Source organism: Cervus canadensis, chromosome 27 (genome assembly GCF_019320065.1).
Source record: "Cervus canadensis isolate Bull #8, Minnesota chromosome 27, ASM1932006v1, whole genome shotgun sequence".
Lineage (NCBI taxonomy): Eukaryota > Metazoa > Chordata > Mammalia > Artiodactyla > Cervidae > Cervus > Cervus canadensis.
Window position 1 is genome coordinate 20580283 of NC_057412.1, and position 19767 is coordinate 20600049.

The 19767-nt window shown below is 37.2% G+C and overlaps 1 protein-coding gene across 1 annotated transcript in view; it reads left to right on the forward strand.

Annotated features, from left to right (window-relative positions):
• Positions 1–19767, forward strand: part of SAMSN1 (SAM domain, SH3 domain and nuclear localization signals 1) — a 93628-nt gene that overhangs the window by 18265 nt on the left and 55596 nt on the right. The gene's annotated exons all lie outside the window — the stretch shown is intronic.

Below are 19767 nucleotides of genomic sequence, written 5' to 3' on the forward strand. Positions count from 1 at the left end.
AAAGCTGTATCTCAAAGCCAAGGTGGCGATTACAGATTCAGGTGTAAATGAAGCATTTTGTTTAGGCTCATTGACCTGCTTTTGAACCTTACTACTGTCTGAACTTTTCGGTATTGCTCCCAGAGTAGATGTTAACTTTATCCATAGATGATAAATAGTTGAAATATTTACTGTATATTTCCAAGGTGTTTGTACGGTATGCACACTCAGTTGCTACATTTTATAGAGCTCTTTGCGACCTCATGTACTGTAGCCTACCAAGTTCCTCTGTCCATGGGATTTCCCAGGCAAGAATACTGGAGTCAGTTGCCATTTCTTCTTCCAGGAGATCTTCCTGACCCAGGGATCGAACCAGAGTCTCCTGAATTGGCAGGCAGGTTCTTTACCACTGAGTCACCTGGGAAGATCGTCTATACAGTATATATAAATCAAAATTTGTTTTCTTCTCAGCTTCACATGTTCTGTGGTGTATCCCTTCTGTGATTTTCCCCATTACCTACACTGAATTTCAGTTGTTTCCCCAGTCCCTTTTCCATCCCTTTGAAGCCTGCACGTCATCTAGTAAGTATGTATTTACTGCAACGTCTCCTCCTGGGTTGATTTTGAGTCACCCTTCTCTGCTCTCAGTTTCCTTCTTTGACTGCTCCCGAAATATACTTCTTTGAGGTCTTAGGAGGAAGTGACAGTGTACTGAGGCATTGGAAAAGAATAACAAAATAGAAAGTGAGAAAAGGGAAGAGATCAGAAGGGAAGGTGGCCCATTCCCTAGCTATAAAGCTAATGTTTACGTTTACAGCTGCCTGCTAAAGAAATAAGTGGGGTTGCTTTTGGCTTGCTGTTTTCTCCCTTAATTTGCTTGTGAATTTTATTCTGCATAAGGGGTTTTTCTGCATGGTATAGTGGAGTCAGAGAGGCTGGGGTTCAATTCTTGACTACTTGTCAGCTTTCTGACTTTAGGTGAGGGAGCTGCTTTGTATCTCTTTCTTCTTTGTAAAATAGGAGATAATAACACTTTATATAGCTGTTAAGAGGACTGAGTGAGATGTAATGATCTATAGTAGCATATCAATAAATGTTTGTTCATTTTCCTCTTCCAAAATCTATCTTCTTCTCGTCTCATTCTATACTTTAATAACAAACTAGACAATATATGATATGGAAAATGTTGGCTCTTCAACTATAAACTATATCCATATAACTCTTCTTTCAAGTAATATTTTGGAGGCATCTAAGCTCCTATCTTTGATGATCTGATTTGAAATCAATACATGAGTCCAAATAATACATGCAAATCAAAAATTTTTTAAACTGGAGATAATTTCCAATGCTAGGCAACAAAGTACTAAAGAACTAAAACATGGTGTTTGGAGGAAGGAATAAAAAAAAATGAATGAATGCCATTGGAAAAGTATAATTAAATCAGTCACCTATGTAGACATAGGGAACTTCTGGTTTACTTTTGTTACCACTCTTAAATGTGCGTGTATCAGTTGTTCAGTCTCTTCCTATTTAGATAATTCTACCACTCTGGTTACTGAGACACATGTCAATCACGGAGATAAGGCACTCTTCTGTCAATATACATGTTCACAACTGCTCCCAAATATTTTATATCTGTCCTCTCCTGTTTTGCAGGGTAAAACAGTAGTTACAATATAATGTAAGGCCTCTGATCTCTCTAAAACGTCATTTTATAGGAAACACTAACAGATAACTCTTGCTGTTTGTGTACCCAAGGCTTAATAAGTGGGGAAGAAGGTCACGTGGCAGCAATTCAACACCACATCTTCATGACAAAGGACAGATGAAGAGGCCAGTGGATCCCTTAGGTCCGGTACTGCCCTTAGCTGCTTCCTTAAATCAAACTTCTTTATCTCTCTAAACCTTAACCTTCCCAAGTGAATCATATGACTTTTACATATCAGTGTCCAAGACATCTGAGCATTAACTTATTATACAAGTTTTTCATGTTTATTTAGTACTCTGTGTTTGATAATCTCACTGATTTTCACATTTATTATATTGTACCCTCTGTATTTTTAAAAATGAAACGCTATTAAATTGCTTCATGAATATAATATGATTAGAAGCATATAGATTACATTTTGAATTATGCAATGTAATTAATATTTTGTAACATCAATTATGGTATTCAGCAAATGAGATGAAAGATACTTGGAGGTGGTTTATATTCATTAGTTTATCTACTTATCTATGCAAGGATGACATGTTGTGTCTCAGGAGGTTATAAGGAAACTACAGAATGTGAATCAGAATGCCTTACCAGGGTCTTATTGTTGTTAGTGAATTCTGTGACTTCAGTAAAGATAGATCGCTTGTAAAGTATGTGTGTGTACATTTATGTTGCTTGAAACATGGAAAACACACTCAAGACTTCTGTATTTATTTTAGGATCTATTCAAACTAGTCAAGATTAGAAATAGATACTAGTCAAGATTAGAAACAGCTAGAGAGTATATGACCTTGAAAGCATAAGTGTCATAGGTTTGAACGCCACCTACTCCAACTAGATAGAAGTCACTTGCTTGCGTCAAAGCTGCCGATTACTGCAGTCCGTGACACTTCTAGGAAATACCTCAACAGAAATAACAGCTGTAATCCAGCATCCTTAGTATTGATCTTAGTGATAGCATGTTTCTAAACAAGTTTTTTTGCCAGGGAATAGACATTTCAAGATGTAGATATAAACCAGATTCTGCAATTAAGATAAAGAACAAGAAAAACAATTCTGGGAACTTAAATGGCTTGCTACTGGAAAATTAATTTTATTCATTTCATGGTTCTAAGATTTTTTTAACTGAATTTTTAAATCAAGATCTCAATGTCAACATCATTTTAAGTGTCCAATTATAATATTAGTAGCATCATTTTTCATTGTGACATTCCCATCACTAAGTAAAGTGATCTGGTAGGACTAAGTTTCAAAATATACCCCTTTCTTTATCCAGGTAATGTTATGCAGACAGGAGCGCTCTAATATAATATTTTGGACCAAACTGAGTAGAGAAGGATGCTCTTTTCTCCATCCTTTGTGTTTGTTTCATAGACGAGGAGATGCTGAGGAATAAGCTCTGGAAACTTTGCAGATTCTCTCCACCCCCATCTCTAATCTATGCGCCACACTTCAGCCAGAACCTTTTATCTAACACGCAAGTCTGGTCAAGTTGCTCTCTTGCTTTGACAACAGTTCTTTAGCAGTTTCCATCCCCTACAGATCATAATCCCATTACATTCCAATCCACACTATTTATTTAACATGATGTATCAGTTTCCTAGGGTTTCCCTGGTAGTCCAGATGGTAAAGAATCTGCCTGCAATGCAGGAGACTGGGTTCGATCCCTGGGTTGGAAAGATCCCCTAGAGGAGGGCATGGCAGCCCACTTCAGCATTCTTGCCTGGAGATCCCATGGACAGAGTAGTCTGGCAGGCTATAGCCCATGGGGTCACAAAGAATTGGACACAACTGAGCAACTAGCACTTTTACTTTTCACTTACTTTTCATCAGTATTCTAGGGCTTCAATAATCCAATACACATCCTGGGCAATTTTAAATCATAGATATTTATTATCTCACGTTTCTGGAGGTTAGTCCAAAATCAAGGCATTAACAGGGCCATGATGTCTCAGAAAACTTTATGGGAAGGTTCTTAAGATTCTTCTGGATTCTAGTAGCTCCAGATGTTCTGTGGCTTGTGTCAGCATACTTCCAATGTCTGCTTTCACTTTCACGTGAGTTCTTCTCCCTGTGAGTTTCTAGGTATATGTGTGTGTGTGTCTAAATTCCATTTTCTTTTAAGGACACCTGTCGTGTTAGATCAAGGGGCACTCTAATCAAGGATGACCTCACTTGAACTAATAATGTCTGCAACAACCCTATTGCCAAATAAGGTCACATTATGAGATCCTGAGGGTTAGGACCTTACCACATCTTTTTGGAGGGATACGATTCAGCCCATTACACATGATCTCTAAGTCCTTCCCAGTCTGGCCTAAAGCCACCTTCCAGTCCCATTATCTCTCTTTCAGCTTGTTAGGCGTAACTGCTCTCTGTGGGGAATTACCCCTCCCTCCCAGACCATACCAAACCCTCTCAGGCCTTTCACCCTATCATATACTCTTCTTCTTGGTGGAATGCCCCTGGATTTCCCCTGGTTTGCCTGGCCAATTCCTATTTCACTCACTATTACTCAAGTCCACTTTAGGATTTTACCTCCTCAGTAAAATTTTTCCTTATTCAGACATATTAGCAATTTGCCCTCTATGCTTTCTCTGCTCGTGCCTCTTGGGTTGATACAGAACATATTATATTGAATTCTCAGTTTGTTGGTCTGTCTTCCCACTGAACTGGTAACTCTCAGAAGGTAATGCCCTTGACATTCCATCTTCGGACACCTGGTAGAGTGCCAGGCCAACAGCAGACATTCAAGACATATTTGTTAAACAAATAAGATATTTGCTTAACATATCTTGGAATACAACAAGAATGATGAGAGTTGTATAAGTAATACTTTATGCCTGTGGGGCACGCAGGTCCCATTCAGTCCTCTCTGAGTCTGTTTGATGGAGGGATTCTGCCAAATCTCTCTCCCCAGGGCAAGACAGTGAATCACAGGAAAGGCCTTAAAGCATGCCAAGGTTTCCTAAGCTTGTGGTGGCCAGAGGTGTGCTGGCTTAAAGATTAACACCAGACTTCTAGTTTCCAAATTGGTACCTTCTCAAGGTGATACTGAGTGGATTGTATTCACCTGCTGATTTTTAGCAAAGGAGATGACCTTTGCAGACTGAAATAAAGAAGTTGGCTCTGCATGAACCATAGGACGTACTTACCGATTGTGTTAGAGCTAAAAAAAAAAACACACATACATTTTCCCCTAAGTATTTATTATTTTATAAGGAAAGTCTCTTTTCTCTTTCAGAGGAGAAGTGTTAGTTTTCTCAAGTGTCATCTCCACAAAGATGAATCAAGCTTTAATATTTAGAGAATTATAGAGCCAGGTTTGTAGTGGAGATAGGACCAATATAATTTCTTTCAATAGTAAAAGAGCTATTTCATTCCAGTGAATTCTGTGCAGGGAAGTTCCTAGGCTCAGGATTAAATGTCCTAGAATCAGTAGCTGAGTTGGTAGAAAAGAAAATGCAGTTGCCCATGTGCATAAAATCAGAATAAGAATTTCATAGGAAAGCTGTTAGGATAAAAAGTTATGTTAAAATATGTTCAACCTTAAGAAAGAATGTTATATAAATAAATAATAGATCATTATCATCATTAGTAAGGTATCTTGACATATCTCATTGATTTCTCCATAAAAGAGAAAGAATTTTGTGAAAGTGGTTTATAGTCTTTATGTTTCACAATTTTTGCAAGTTATTTTCTCTGATAATCTGAGTTAAACGTTTATTCTGCCTGGCATAATCTCTTTTGGTTTTGAAGGAGTATTAATTCTGAGTTTGATCCTGACATTTGTCAATCCAAAGAAATAGTCTAAATTGTGCAGACCTATATCATGGCATCTGGTCCCATCACTTCATGGCAAATAGATGGGGAAACAGTGGAAACAGTGTCAGACTTTATTTTTTGGGGCTCCAAAATCACTGCAGATGGTGATTGCAGCCATGAAATTAAAAGACACTTACTCCTTGGAAGGAAAGTGATGATCAACCTAGATAGCATATTAAAAAGCGGAGACATTACTTTGCCAACAAAGGTCCATTAGTCCAAGGCTATGGTTTTCCAGTGGTCATGTACGGATGTGAGAGTTGGACTTTACAGAAAACTGAGCGCCAAAGAATTGATGCTTTTGAACTGTGGTGTTGGAGAAGACTCTTGAGAGTTCCTTGGACTGCAAGGAGATCCAACCAGTCCATCCTAAAGGAGATCAGTCCTGAATATTCATTGGAAGGACTGATGCTGAAGCTGAAACTCCAATACTCTGGCCACCTCATGCGAAGAGTTGACACATTGGAAAAGACCCTGATGCTGGGAGGGATTGGGGGCAGGAGGAGCAGGGGATGACAGAGGATGAGTTGGCTGGATGACATCACTGACTCGATGGACGTGAGTTTGAGTAAACTCCGGGAGTTGGTGATGGACAGGGAGGCCTGGCGTGCTGCGATTCATGGGGTCGCAGAGAGTTGGACACGACTGAGTGACTGAACTGAACTGAATAGAGCTGACTTACCCATCTACTCATCAAATACTTCCTGACCTCTTTCTGTGCCAGATACTACACTAGCGCTAGCAACAGAGCTGGCTTCTGCCTTCTACATAACCAAAACAAACAAACAAATAAAGGAGGTTGAAAAAAAACCTTCAAGTACCTATGTGCTTTTAGTTGGAGAAGGCCCTCTCTGGAGGTGACGTGGAGGCTGATACTTTAAGAATGATAAGGAGCTGGTCTGCTGAAAATTAACAGAAGAGCACGTCAAACAAAAGAGAGGACTTGACCAGAAGCCCAAGATGGAAAAGAACTGGACAATGTCCAAGCACGAAGAGAAGACCAGTGTGAGTGGATCAGGGAGAGAAAGGAGACTAGCGTGCACAGGCCAAGGCCAGAGATGTCCAGGCCTTTCTGTTCCTGAGAAAGACTACAGAGTTTGTTTTCAAAGTGCAATTACAAATCCACAGTTAAATGTTATCACCAAATCTAAGTGAAAGCAGAACTGAATTCTTCTGTAGAAATTTCCCTTGGTTGGTGGCTGAGGATAAACTGCATATTCAAATATCAGACAGCATGTGACAATGAGGGAACTGCAGGTTAGACTAGTCATTACACATGTATCAGCTTTGGAAATCAGTGGCTAGACATGGTATCAAGAAGTTGGGTCACACTGTGACCACAATCTAGAATGAAAGTAAGACTTGAAAGCCTAGGGATCTACTGCTTTTCTGCCTTTGTATTTGAAGGAGAGAGGATGAAACTAGCATTAGCTGAGGTCTTTTTTTGTATCAGGAATTTTATACATATTGTCTCATTTAATCCCAACAATAATTTCATGAGGAAACATTATTTTCCCCTTTTACCCATAAAAGAATTTCAAAATCGGAGAAGTCAAATGCTGCACTCCAGTTTATATAGCTTGACTGAACTCAAAGCTATGCCCATCTTCTAAAGTCCACAAGCTGCCATCACATCACATGCCTCCATGGTTGGGTGACAGGTGGAAACGTGGACCCCCCAGCCAGGCTTGTTCAGCAGAGGTCTAGTAACCAGAGGCTGTGACTCTTTCGAGGTTGCTTATGGTGATTGGAATCCCATGCCCTTAAAAATCAAAGAATTCTCTTTTTCCAAAGAGAGATCTGGTTTCAATTAACCAGTTAGTTTTCTTAGGCTTCAGGGCATCGATGTTAACTCAGCTATTTGCTTCACCACACTAGTTGATTGACAAAGAAAAACAGACTTTTCTTTCATTTTTCACAAGTATAACTGCAAAAGTTATGGAAAGTTTTCTTATTCAAGAAGAGAATGGAATTGAATTGTGGGTAATGTTCTTGTAAAATCCTGTAAATGATCACTTGATTTCTCCCTTCTCAGAAATGACAATACAAATGCCTTAAAATTAGAATGCAGGAAGGCTTCTGAGGACCCATGCCTTGCTGTGGCTTCACGCTTTAGGTGGAAACCTCGGTCTACGTGCTGGGTCAGGGAGGGCAATGTGTACCTATTTATATCATACTTGTTCTCCTAAGAACTTCTACCATTACTCTTGAATTAAAAGGTAAAAATGGAATTTCATCTAAATAAAACACATATATACATACATATACACACATGTATACATACTGTATAAATACATATATATACATATGCATATATATAATGTATGTGTATATATATGATATAAAATTTGACTTTGCTATAGTAGACATTAAAAACATTCACCATAATCATGTTCCACTCCATTTCTTTTGTAATTAAGCTGATATGCAATTAAAGTATTTTATTTTATAATTATAGTCAGAGTTGAAGAAATGATCACATTAGGGGTTTTGGTTGTCTAAGTAAGAGCCTAGACAGCTACTAACATTTACAACTTTACAATTTTAACATGGTTTCAAATGTTAAGGAATGAAAAATACTCTGATCACTCTTAAATCTGCTATAAATTTTTCTGGCAAGTGTAAGTAGAAAGGAAAAAAAGTAATTTTGTACTTCCTGTTTAAGAATAGATTTCTGAAGAAAGGAAGCTCTTATATATCTCTCCAGGAATATTTTGTTAATTACATTTTTTTTCGGTAGTTAGAGGAAATCATGGTCTATTGATCAGCATAGTCTACCTTCCTCCTGTGCTTCCGGGGAAAAAAGTACAAACTAAGCAGAGAATTTTTTGGCTTTAGAAGTACTTTTAAGCCTACATTTTTAAACTGGATGAAAGACTTTTTAAAATTCTACAATGCTTTGTAATTTTCAAAAGTTTAACACACACAAATTTTGTATAATTCTATGATAATCCTTTTTATTCTTCTACCCCTATATTGCCGCTTTCTCCTTCCTTCTCAACACTGGTAACCACTAGTTTATCCTCTGTATTTGTGAGTCTCCTTCTTTTTTTTTTTTTGTTTTTGTTTTTTTGTTTAAATTGCCCATTGTACTATTTAGATTCCACATGTAAGTGATATCATACAGTATTTGTCTTCCTCTGTCTGATGCATTTCACTTAGCATAATGCCTTCCAAGTCCATCCATGTTGCTAAACATGGCAAAATTTCATTCTTTGCTATAGCTGAGTGGTAGTCCATCAGATATACTTACTACATCTTCTTTATTCATACATCTGTTGATGGACACTTGTGTTGCATGCATACCTTGGCAATTGTAAACAATGCTTCTATGAACATTGGAGTGCATATATATCTTTTTGAATCAGTTTTTTACTTTTTTCAGATACATACCCAGGAATAGGGTTGCTGGTCATATGGTGGTTCTGCTTTTAGATTTTGAGAAATTTCCATACTGTTTGCCACAGTAGCTATGCCAGTTTACACTCCCACAGGCAGGGTAAGAGGTTTCCCTTTTCTCCACATCCTCTCCATCATTTGTTATTATGTTCTTTATGTTAATAGCCATTCTGACAGGTGTGAGGTGATATCTCATTTTTGTTTTGAACCTTATTTCCTTGATGATTAGTGATATTGGGCATTTTTCATGTGCATGTTGTTCATCATGTTGTTCTCTTTGGATATATGTCTATTCAGCTCTTTCACCCATTTTTAAATTGGGTTCTTTGGATTTTTTGCTGTTGATTTGTATGACTTGTTTATATATGTTGGATATTAATCCTTTATCAGTCATATTCTTTTCAAATATCTTATCCCATTCAGTGGATATTTGTTTTGTTGATGATTTCCTTTGCTGTGAAAAAACTTTTAGGTTTAATTAGGTCCATTTTCCCATGGAAAAGAAATGCAAAAAGGCAAAATGACCTTCTGAGGAGACCTTACAAATAGCTGTGAAAAGAAGAGAAATGAAAAGCAAAGGAGAAAAGGAAAGATATTCCCATTTGAATGCAGAGTTCCAAAGAATAGCAAGGAGAGATAAGAAAGCCTTCCTCAGCGATCAATGGAAAGAAATAGAGGAAAACAACAGAATGGGAAAGACTAGAGATCTCTTCAAGATAATTAGAGACACCAAGGGAACATTTCATGCAAAAATTGGCTTGATAAAGGAGAGAAATGGTATGGACCTAACAGAAGCAGAAGAGGTGGCAAGAATTAAGAAGAGGTGGCAAGAATACACAGTAGAACTGTACAAAAAAGATCTTCATGACCCAGATAATCACGATGGTGTGATCATTCACCTAGAGTCAGACATCTTGGAATGTGAAGTCAAGTGGGCCTTAGAAAGTACCACTATGAACAAAGCTAGTGGATGTGATGGAATTCCAGTTGAGCTATTTCAAATCCTGAAAGATGATGCTGTGAAAGTGCTGCACTCAAGATGCCAGCAAATTTGGAAAACTCGGCAGTGGCCACAGGACTGGAAAACGTCAGTTTTCATTCTAATCCCAAAGAAAGGCAATGCCAAAGAATGCTCACACTACCACATAATTGCACTCATCTCACATGCTAGTAAAGTAATGCTCAAAATTCTCCAAGCCAGGCTTCAGCAATACATGAACCATGAACTTCCAGATGTTCAAGCTGTATTTAGAAAAGGCAGAGGAACCAGAGATCAAATTGCCAACATCTGCTGGATCATTGAAAAAGCAAGAAAGTTCCAGAAAAACATCTATTTCTGCTTTATTGACTATGCCATAGCCTTTGACTGTGTGGATCACAGTAAACTGTGGAAAATTATGAAAGAGATGGGAATACCAGACCACCTGACCTGCCTCCTGAGAAACCTATATGCAGGGTCAGGAAGCAACAGTTAGAACTGGACATGGAACAACAGACTGGTTCCAAACAGGAAAAGGAGTACATCAAGGCTGTATATTGTCACCCTGCTTATTTAACTTATATGCAGAGTACATCATGAGAAACGCTGGGCTGGAAGAAGCACAAGCTGGAATCAATATTGCCAGAAGAAATATCAATAACCTCAGATATGCAGATGACACCACCCTTATGGCAGAAAGTGAAGAGGAACTAAAAAGCCTCTTGATGAAAGTGAAAGAGGAGAGTGGAAAAGTTGGCTTAAAACTCAACATTCAGAAAACTAAGATCATGGCATCCAGTCCCATCACTTCATGGGAAATAGATGGGGAAACAGTGGAAACAGTGTCAGATTTTATTTTGGGGGGCTCCAAAATCACTGCATATGGTGATTACAGCCATGAAATTAAAAGATGCTTACTCCTTGGAAGGAAAGTGATGACCAACCTAGATAGCATATTAAAAAGCAGAGACATTACTTTGCCAACAAAGGTCCATCCTGTCAAGGCTATGGTTTTTCCACTGGTCATGTATGGATGTCAGAGTTGGACTGTGAGGAAAGCTGAGTGCCGAAGAATTGATGCTTTTGAACTGTGGTGTTGGAGAAGACTCTTGAGAGTCCCTTGGACTGCAAGGAAATCCAACCAGTCCATTCAAAAGGAGATCAGTCCTGGATGTTCATCAGAAGGACTGATGCTGAGGTTGAAACTCCAATACTTTGGCCACCTCATGCGAAGAGTTGACACATTGGAAAAGACCCTGATGCTGGGAGGGATTGGGGGCAGGAGGAGGAGGTGACGACAGAGGATGAGATGGCTGGATGCCATCACCGACTCTATGGACATGATTTTAAGTAAACTCCGGGAGTTGGTGATGGACAGGGAGGCCTGGCGTGCTGCAGTTCATGGGGTTGCATAGAGTTGGACATGACTGAGTGACTGAACTGAACTGAACTGAGGTCCTATTTATTTTTGCTTTTGTTTCCTTTACTCTAGGAGATAGACCCCCAAAATAGTACTGTGATTCATGTCAAAGAATGCTTTGCCTATGTTTCTTCTAGGAGTTTTGCAGTATTTGGTCTTACACTTAGATCTTTAATCCATTTTGAGTTTCTTTATGTAGGTAGTGTTAGAAAATGTTCCAAATTCATTCTTTTACATGTATCTGTCCAGTTTTCCCAGCACCATTTATTGAAGAGACTATCTTTTCTTCACTTTATAATCTTGCCTTCTTTGTCATCAGTTAATTGACTATAGGTGTGTGGATTTATTTCTGGGCTCTCGGTCCTGTTTCGTTGATCTATGTGTCTGTTTTCATTCTGGTACCAAAATACCAAGTATTTTGCTTACTGTAGCTTTTCAGTATTGTCTGAAGTCAGAGTATGATTCCTCCAGCTCCATTCTTCTTTCTCAAGATTATTTTGGCTACTCAGTCTTTTGTGTTTCCATACAAATTTTTAATTTATTTGTTCTAGTTCAGTGAAAAATACGATGGATATTTTGCTAGGAACTGTATTGGATAGCTGGATTGCTTTGGAACGTGTGGTCATTTTAACAATACTAATTCCTCCAAGCCCATCTCTATATCATTGGATATATCTTTCCATGTGTTCATGTCATCTCCAATTTCTTTCATCAGTGTTTTATAGTTTTCTGAGTATGGGTCTTTTCCTTCCTTAGGTAGATTTACCCCCAGGTATTTTATCCTTTTTGATGCAATGGTAAATGGAGTTGTTTCCTTAATTTCTCTTCCTGATAATTTATTGTTAGTGTATAGAAATGCAACAGACTTTTGTATATTAATTTTGTATCTTGAAGCTTTACTAAATTCATTGATGAACTCTAGTAATATTCTGGTGGCATCTTTAAGATTTTCTATGTATTGAATCAAGTCATCTGCAAACAGGGACAGTTTCACTTTTTCTTTTACAATTTGGATTCTTTTTATTTCCTTTTGTTCTTTTATTGCTGTGGCTTACACTTGCAAGCTATGTTGAGTAAAAGTGGCTATGTTGAATAAAAGTGGTGAGAGTGGACATACTTATCTTATACCTGATCTTAAAGAAAAACAGGGAATTTTAATAGTACATGTACTATACCCAGATAAAAATTAATTTAAAAATATGTTTGTGCAAAGTTAATTCAATTTATGCAGTCGGTATTGTATATTATGAACAGAATTTCCTTTTAGCCTAATAAGATATGATTCAAGAAGTACAGGATTATATTCTTAGTTTAAAAATTGCTTTGAAGAATTTCAATAAAACATTTCTTAATTGTTTTAGACTACAAATAATGGAAAGGTAAACTATTTTCACAGGATACTGTATTTCTGTGCTTGTGAGAAGAATCTACAAATATGGAGAGAACACAATTACTTAAATGTGAGAATGGATTTCTACTGAAAGACTTTATATTTGTTCTTGCCTTCTTCCTACTGTGTAATGCAGTAGCCATGTTTATATCAATCTTAAAAATTATAAAATTTGAGTGGCAGGACAGGGATCAGCTTTATGTAATTAGGAATTTAGCAAGTAAGATAGGGACACACATATTTTCAAGGGCAAAATGAAGAAGAGAGTTGGAGATGATAAAAATGTGAATAGTTGGAAAAACTAGACTCTGCTTAAATATAGCATATAATCCACATATATCTACCAAAAAGATGCAAACCTATTAAGATAAAGGCATTTGATAAAAGAATAGACTAGATGTCAATTAATGTTTTGATGATGGAGGGTGAATGGAGGATTGGAGAAAGTCAATCTCAAAACCTGCAGGAAAGGATGCTGCAATGAAGTGAGTCTGTGTACACCAAAGTGCCCCTCAGAGCGTCAGTATTTGAAGCCTGCAAGGAAGCTCCCCTACTCCCCCAGAGGTCACTCAGGACATGGGAGGATTATTAGTAGGAGAATAATCCTGATGATCTCAGAGAACAAAATTCCAGAACCTGTCATCTAAGGGTCTTCTGATAATATGGCTTGATTTTTCTATGATGCTCTTAGCAATGTATCCATAGCCAAAACTCACTAGACATTTGAAGAAAGCCTCAAAGGTGAAAGCCCGACAAAGCAAACAGAAGAAAGAAATCAGAAAGAAACGAAGACAACCAAAGGAACAGGAGGAAATTATAAAATGGTAATCAATCACCTCAGAAAGATAAGAGAATATATTCCATTTATTTATTTAGTTCTTAGTGTTTAGTATATGCCAGTCACTTTTCTACTAACTTTATAATGGTGTCTTATTTAATCCTCATAGCAATTCCTTCGAGGTAGAACTACTGTCCATTTTAAGGAAAGGTCAAGTATAGTATACTGGGTTAAGTATAGCCAAGGGCATCTCAGAAAATTGCAGAGCCTTGATTTAAACCCAAGTAGTCTGTTTGAAGTCCACCCTCTTACCCATTACATTTTACCTTCTTTCCAAGAATTAAGAATAGAATATTCTCAAAGCTTTACTTTTGTTCAGTTAGTTTTTAGAATAGATTACTAAAATATACCCTAGAAATAAAGCTAGGACCTCAAAAATAACCGGTACCCATCTACATTGAACCTCCATTTCATCTCCGTGACTCTCTCCGCTCAAATAAATCATTACATTAAGCGCTATGTTCCTCACTCCTTTATTTTATTTTTTAAAACTATATCTGTATATTTTCTAAAGAGCTTCATGCTATTTAAAATTCTTTTGTGAACTATTCTTCTCTTGCATTTCTAAGATTCATCCATATTGTTGCATGTTAATTGATTTCATTAATTGTTACCACTATATTTTAAAAAAAGAGCAAAGTGTTATGAAAGAAAATAATCAGAAGTTTTACAAAATACATTATAGTTAAAAGAAAACATTTATTATAATAATTAGTAGAGAAGTAATTGAATTTCCTAGAGAGTAAAAAAACGGAAGAAGAAGGAGAAGAGGGAAACAGAGAAATATATCAGAATGAGAATATCAATCAGGGTTTCTAACATTGTCTTATTAAGATTTCCAGAAAGAGAGAACAGAGAAAGAGATGGAGCATTTATTAATGAAACAGACCTTAAAGTTGTGTCTTTCCAGGTTTAAGAACCATTGAGTGAGCAGTACAGGGAATGAAACAGTAATGTGTATTAAGACATATAATATGATGTTTTAGGACATACCAAAGATAAAAGGAATAATATGTATATATTCTTCTCTCTGTGGTGGGGGCAAGGCGGTTAGGAGAAGTTCATCTACAATAAACCGGAATCAAAATAGCATGAGACTTCTCAACAACAACTTTGGAAGCTAGATGACAGTGGAGAGGGCTTCTAAATTCTGAGGAAGAATGAAGCTAGAACAGTAAGTCAAAATTGCTTTCGAATGAAGGATCTACAAGGTCCTAAGGCATTTCCATTAGGGAGCTGTGTTTCTATCAGTGAAAGAGTAGACAAAAAAGATGATGTGAGACTGAGGTCAAAGCGAATCCAAACCAAGAGGTAGTTGAGAATTTCTATTTCAGCCTCAGGATTGCATCCTTAGAGAACAATTAAACCCCACTGAAAGAAGGAAAAAAGACATTTGAAACGTTTGGTCATTTACAATTATAAATATGGTGAGTAAACTTCAATGTTCAAAATAAATCAGTTGATTAATTTGTTGTGGGCATTAATTTGGGATATATTACCCATTATGAACTCCAAAAATAAACAACAAAGGGAACACAAAGCATTATACCTAATTTTACTTATTCATGAACAATAGTTACAAAATAATAATAACTATTGATTTAACTAAATAATTAAAAGGAAGTTGGGGAGTGAAAGGAGTATAAAATCCTCAAGGACAAAACAGGAATCAATAGATAATGTCTAATACATAAATCAAGAAACTATGGGCCTATCCTATAGAAATAATTAATTTAACTGATGAGAAAAATGGTTTTAATACTAGAGGGATCATACAAAGAATTGAAATAAGTCTGGGAAAAATAAAAGGATGTGACAGGGAGCTTCTTTTTTTTTTTTTTTTTTAGGGTAAGCATTTCACTTCTACAAAATATGAAATGACATTTTGAAGTGTAAAAAGGAAACTATAGAAATGTGAAGATTATGACCATAATTTGGGTGTGATATTGAGGCAAGCAAAAACTAATGAGATGAAATGTCAAAGGTTAAGAGAATAATTAATAATTTTTAGAAACATAAAGTGGGTTTCCATAGCTCCAGATCAAAGAGGAAATAAAATACATTTATGATAGTAAGTTTGGATATCAATTCACAGATGGATACTTATCTAAAACCATCATAAGGGAACTTCAGAACCTAGGAAATTTCATAACATGAAGACAAATCTAATCTGTGCTCCTACCTTGATTTTAATAATTGTGAAATTAGAGAAAATGATTTTAATGATAGCATTGAGGGGCTTTTGATTCTTCTTAGAGGCACTACAAAGTAGCTTGGCTTGGGGGAGGACCTTGAAAAGGTAGCAGGTTTGTCCATGTGATGTTAAGTCTTAATTGAATAAGAGGGTTTTAGACTAGTTACATGCTTCCTGGTTTCACATTTTATACATACCTAAAGATTGAAACACTTTCCAACCAGTAGCTCAGCATTACTCTCTCCCACCCTCAAGTAAATCACTCCTATTTTATGTCAGGTCTTTAGCTATAACTATGGTACAGTGATGTTTATGAGGTAAGATTTTGGATTGAATCCTGACTCCACCACTTCCCAGCTGTGCAAACTGGACATGTTACCTAACCTCACCTGGAAGTTGAGAATGATAATGTTCAGTTCAGTTAAGTTCAGTCGCTCAGTCATGTCCAACTCTTTGCGACCCCATGAACTGCAGCACACCAGGCCTCCCTGTCCATCACCAACTCCCGGAGTTTACTCAAACTCATGTCCATGGAGTCGGTGATGCCATCCAGCCATCTCATCCTGTCGTCCCCTGCTCCTCCTGCCTCTAACCCCTCCCAGCATCAGGGACTTTTCCAATGAGTCAACTCTTCGCATGAGGTGGCCAAAGTACTGGAGTTTGAGCTTCAGCATCAGTCCTTCCAATGAACACCCAGGACTGATCTCCTTTAGGATGGACTGGTTGGATCTCCTTGCAGTCCAAGGGACTCTCAAGAGTCTTCTCCAACACCAGTTCAAAAGCATGAATTCTTTGGCGCTCAGCTTTCTTCACAGTCCAACTCTCACATCCATACATGATAATGTTAGTACCAGCTTATAGAGATTTTTTGACAGTTACATGGGAAATATTAATGAAGCACAGAGCACAATGCCAAGCATATAATAAGTATTCAAAAATGATAGCTATCATTATTATTGTTAACTTTGAAAATGACTTCATGAATGTTAAACCTTTAATCATAAAGGTATGAAATTTTGTTTTATCATTACTTATTGTGGCAACCCCTTAGAAAGTATATATTTATAATTTGTTGAATAACCTGTAATATCCATATAAGAGCTTCCCAGGTGGCTCAGTGATAATCTGCCTGCTAAGCAGGAGACGTGGGTTCAGTCCCTGGGTTGGGAAAGTTCCCTGGAGAAGGACATGGCAATCCACCCCATAATTCTTGCCTGGAAAATCCTATGGACAGAGGACCCTGGTGAGCTACTGTCCATGGGGTTGCAAAAGAGTAGGACACAATTTAGTGACTAAACAACAACAACAACAACAAATTTGCATATATTTTAATCAAATCCCCCTAGTTGTTTTAGTCACTGATGAACTGGTCCTCCTCATTTTTGTTTACTGAGTCTCCTCTTATATTGTTTCAAACATCTTGTCATGCATAGATGTGACCTAAGATGTTCTTTGTCTCTTTCAAAACAGCTTTTTGCTGTATGATTCTTTAGGTTCACCATGCATCTCAGACTGTTAATCTTCTTTGTTTATATCATGTTTCTATTTCTCCTACAGCTAAGATAGTGAGATAATGCACTACATTATCTCTTAAGAAATTTAAAATAAGAAATAGTGTCACAGGGCCAACTTCTCTCCCACGAGGCTTCCCAAGATACCTAAGGTGCGACCAGCAGCTCTCCTCTATCAGAAACATAATGTGTTGAGCATATCAAGAGTGGACCCTTCGGGATAACCACCCTTTGGGATAACCTTGTGGGATTATCCACCATGACTTTTTTTAATATTTATAGTGAGAAACAGCAACTGCAGAGTTTCAGGGACTTGTTGTCCTTATGAACAATGCATTCTCTTTCTGCTGACGGGAATTAATCTGAATCTGAATTTGATTTGAATTTTATTATTACATCTTAGCAATCTGCCAGTAAATATTTTTTGGACTGCTGAAACAACTCTTTTATGTCTCACTTTACTTTCTCATCAAATACACCACAATAGCTGTCATCAGTTTGCGATTTCTTTAAAATTTTGACGTACCCACTATGACGCAGAGGTTGTAACTGACATACATGCCACGAAGTCCCAGCCTTTTTTCACCTTGCCTAGGTTAAGACCATTAAGGTAATGTGTGAAAACAAAGCATCAAGACTTTGCTCTTTTGCAATTTCCCTGTTTCAGAATATTTCTTAAGCAACATGTGGTTTAGTGGTCCAGTCATGATAGGGAATTTTTGTGCTCTGTACTGACTTTCTACCTCATTCCTGCTCTATATACCTTTGACTTTAGAACTTGCTGTATCACTCTGGGTGAGTCATTAAACATTTACATGGATCCAGAATTCCATAAAATAGAAGATAATTGATCACAACATTCATTACTGTCTCATCTGAGGTTTTTTGAGAGCTAAGATGTTTAATACAGATTGTAACAGAACCTCAAATGTCATATATGTCTTTTAGTCTCCAGAAATCATTTTTTCTTGAGTAGAACAGAAGGTTGGAAAATTGCTTCTCCCACCTTTAATTCTGAGGGTCAAGTTCCAGTATTATTTACATTTTAAATATTTCTTAGAGTCTTAATGATGATAAAACGCTTAGAGATCATGGTAAGATTTTCTTCAGGTTCAATCCCTGGGTCGGAAAGATCCCCTAGAGAAGGAAATGGCCATGCATTCCAGTATTCTTGTGTTGGAAAATCCCATGGACAGAGGAGACGGGCAGGCTATAGTCCATGGGATTGCAAAGAGCTTGGCCCAACTGAGCACACACGCACAAGCTGCTAGAGGGAACACTTTTAAAAACTGCGGATGGTCCAGCTATGGTCACCATGGATGTGACCGTTCTCTGTTCTTTAGTTATCACTGTAGAAATATAATCTATAGAAAACATTATCCCAAGCAAAACTATTCGAAAGCTTCTGCCTCTTTAAGATCCATGAACATTTCTTGATATAAAACATCTCTTACATAAGGAATTCTTTATTGGCATTTCCTTTTATTCTCACCAAAACCCTAACATGTAGTAAGCGCATTATCATTCCCATGTTATTGACCAAACTCCGCAATTGAGTTAAATTTCTATTCACAGATGAAAGAATGGGGGCACAGAGGTTGCAAGCATTTCAGTAAGGAATAAATTTTTTCATGACTTTCAATTTCTGAAGAGTTTGGGTTTTTTGTTTGTTTGTTTGTTTTACTTAGATCACTGCTTTAACTTAGGCCCCAACAGAAAGTTTGAAAAGAAGCATAGTTTTAGGGAATTACCCAACTTCAGAGTACTCAGGTCTTTCAGTGTCAGACTCTGTGTCACTATTTGGAAAACAGCAGCCTGATAACTCTTGAAAAATATAATCTTGCTCTTAATATCCAGTAGGAGAAGCATACTAACTATAATCTTGACAAGTGTATTCCTTCGATTCTGTTACAGAACATAAACTATATTTTAGCTAGTCAGGTGGCTTGATATATTATCAGACAGCACAGAACAGACAATTTAACATTTGGTAAATGAATCAGTGAAATTTGAACACTAGAACTGGGTTTCGGGGAGGAGGAGCTTAGAGGTATGAGTAAAGACTGAGAAATAAGAGTCAGTTGACTTTTCACCTAGAAAAGCCGCTCATTAAGAATATGGTACCACTGTTTTTCAACTCAGGGGTTTTATAAACAAAATCTAGGTTGATTCCCTTCACAAGCTGGTTTTAATAGAAGTGGAGTTTCAGACATTTTACAAGTCTCCCTTTGGTAAATCCCTAATTAATAAGAAAGCTTGAACTTCTTGCTTTTACTTTCCTGGGTATGTTGGTTTTGACATTATAATAAAAATGCTAAATCCTTTAGTTTGATGGGGAAATACTTTCTAAGTCATATTAGCTCTACTCCAGGACTATTAAATAAGGACTTGGGATGCTTCATTTGAAGGTACCATTGATCCACTGGATCACTGCTCTATTAGCAATTATCAACATATGGCAATGCAGTTTGTAGCAGAAAGACATCTGGTTAATTGAGGGTTCAGTTTAATTGATTTT